Source organism: Octopus bimaculoides, chromosome 3, assembly GCF_001194135.2.
Source record: "Octopus bimaculoides isolate UCB-OBI-ISO-001 chromosome 3, ASM119413v2, whole genome shotgun sequence".
Lineage (NCBI taxonomy): Eukaryota > Metazoa > Mollusca > Cephalopoda > Octopoda > Octopodidae > Octopus > Octopus bimaculoides.
In genome coordinates, this window is record NC_068983.1 from 63047646 (window position 1) to 63050141 (window position 2496).

Here is a 2496-nt window from a genome sequence, read left to right on the forward strand (position 1 = left end):
AAAAAAGCTAAACGCGGCCAGGTGGGAAAAGCCTTGAAAGACATATGGCAGGACATCTAGAGGGAGGCAGTACGGTGAAGTACAGGTCCTTTTTAAGACCAAGGGGCATGCTATACAGAGCTCGGTGACCACACGTCGCACCGAGGAAATCGCTCTCTTTCCAACGTACATGGGAAGAAGGGCCGTATGAATTACGCTACCTGGAGTCCCACCAGGCTTGTATTTATGGTGGATTCTCACCTGTATTTGTACAGACCAGGGATGTTAAAAGATCGAGGAGGGAGAATTGGGTTGAGACAGCCTTGGAGGTTCTCCATGTGAAGCCAAGACAGTTAGAGAAAATTCCAGAGCTGATTTCCTTCTCGAATGGAGTAGAACTAAGGGTGGACGTAGAGGGGAGATGGCCGCAGTGCTACGATTGTTGTTGAACGGGTCACTTACGGTTTTTCTACCCACAGAACCAGAAGAGAAGGGTAGAAAGAAATGTCCAAACGAAAGCACCACAACCCATGAGTCGACAAAAACAACAACAACAACAACAACAACAACAGCACAACAATAAAGCAGGGGAATAGAAACAGAAATTGAACCCAAGGAGACAAAGCAGACAAGTGTTACAGTGAAGGTGGCAGTGGAAGAAGAACCAGCAGCAGTGGCGGAAGCTACATTATCAGGAGCAACAAGAACTACAAGAGAACCAGATCAAACAACACCAGAAGAAAACATACAAGGCATGGACTACTCCACGCATCCAAGTGATGATGAGTGGGAATCCCAAAAGGCAAAACAAGAACAAGAGATACTGAAAAAAAAGGGAGAAATCTAAGGAACAGGAAACAGTGACACTTATAACAACGTCAGCACTACAAGCACCACAATCACGAAAATGTTTAACTGTATTTCGTCCATCCTTATAGTTTGAGCTCAATTTACAACGAAGTCAACTTTGCATTCCATCCTTTCGGGGGTTGATAAATTAAGTTCCAGTGAAACACTGGAGTCGATGTAATCGACTAGTCCCCACTAAAAATTTCAGGCCTTGTGCCTATTGTTGAAGGGATTCTTCTTCTTCTTCTTCTTCTTCTTCTTCTTCTTCTTATTATTATTATTATTATTATTATTATTATTATTATTATTATTACTATTCACTGCGGACTACGTGGGATGTGTTTTCAAACGCTCCAAGTTGGTGCAGCTTAAAACATTTATTTACACCGGTTTGGTGCTTTTTCGCATCATTTATTTTATTCGAAGTTGTCAGCGGAAATACCAGGAACCTGTTACTGGTTTTCCGTGGTTGTTTAGCCCACCAAATAGGTTCGGTGGGAGTTTAATTCAATTTATTAAAAAAACAGCTCAACAAGATGGCGGAGCACGTCTTGAAAGAGTTGAGAAAAAAAAAACTGCCCCTTCTACGAATCTGGTGACTGCTAAAGATTTCCTTTCCCTTCCCTCCGTTACTGGCAACAATACAGGTGACGGGGAAGAGAAAAACGAGACTGGATCAGTACAAAGTCCACCTCGTATTAACAGCAGTAGTAGCACTAACAACCATAGCGGTGGCAGTGACAACAGCAACAGCAGCAACAGTGACAGCAGCAGTAATAGTAGTAGTAGTGGTAGCAACAACAACAATGAAAGAAATAGCAACTGCATTGACAGCAGTGGTGGCAACAACAGCCGCAACAACAGTAAACGTGACAACAGCAACAAAACCAACACCAACAACATCAACAAGACTAACAGCAACAACAACGGCTGGATCAGCAGCAGCAACAACAGCATCAACAACTGCAAGAACGATAACATTACCCACAACAAAAACAGGTTCACTGCCGCAGCAGTGAAAAAGAAGCGACGCTTCATCGTGGACCTCAAAAATAGAGATGAAATGTTGACCCAAGATTGGAAACTGATTAAACAAGAAGAAGCCTGAGCCAACTAACTGGTCCTTCAGAAGCAATTGAAGTGGAGAAAAGAACTGTACTTTTCAGATGCATCTCAGCAGAGACGAAAGGTGCGGCTTTAATAGCCCAAGTAGATACTGAAGCGACGATGAGGTGCATCAGAGATGACACCGAGTACATAGCGAAGGTCAAACAATACAGTACCATTTCAGTGTTGTTTCAGTCAGAATCCCTCACTATGAAACATTCAATGACCGCTTGCAAAACCAGCAAAATCCTTATGTACCCCTCCCACATGGAGAAACGTACAGCACGTGTTTGCATTCCTAGGATCCCACAAAGACTTCATGTGTAGTGGCTTTTGGGATGCGCAATTCTGGAAGGAACAGATAGACGAGAACTGCCAGGGAAGACTGGTCCGGGGCCTGACCTGGAGATACTTCTTACCATTCGGTAACATTCCATGCGAATTTTCTCTTTCATTTTAGAGTGCTGAATAACATCACCTTCATTGGTTTCCAGATATATGTATACTTCGGATTGGTCTAGATTTCGAATAGCTGTGGTAGTATCAAGTTCTGTTTACTAC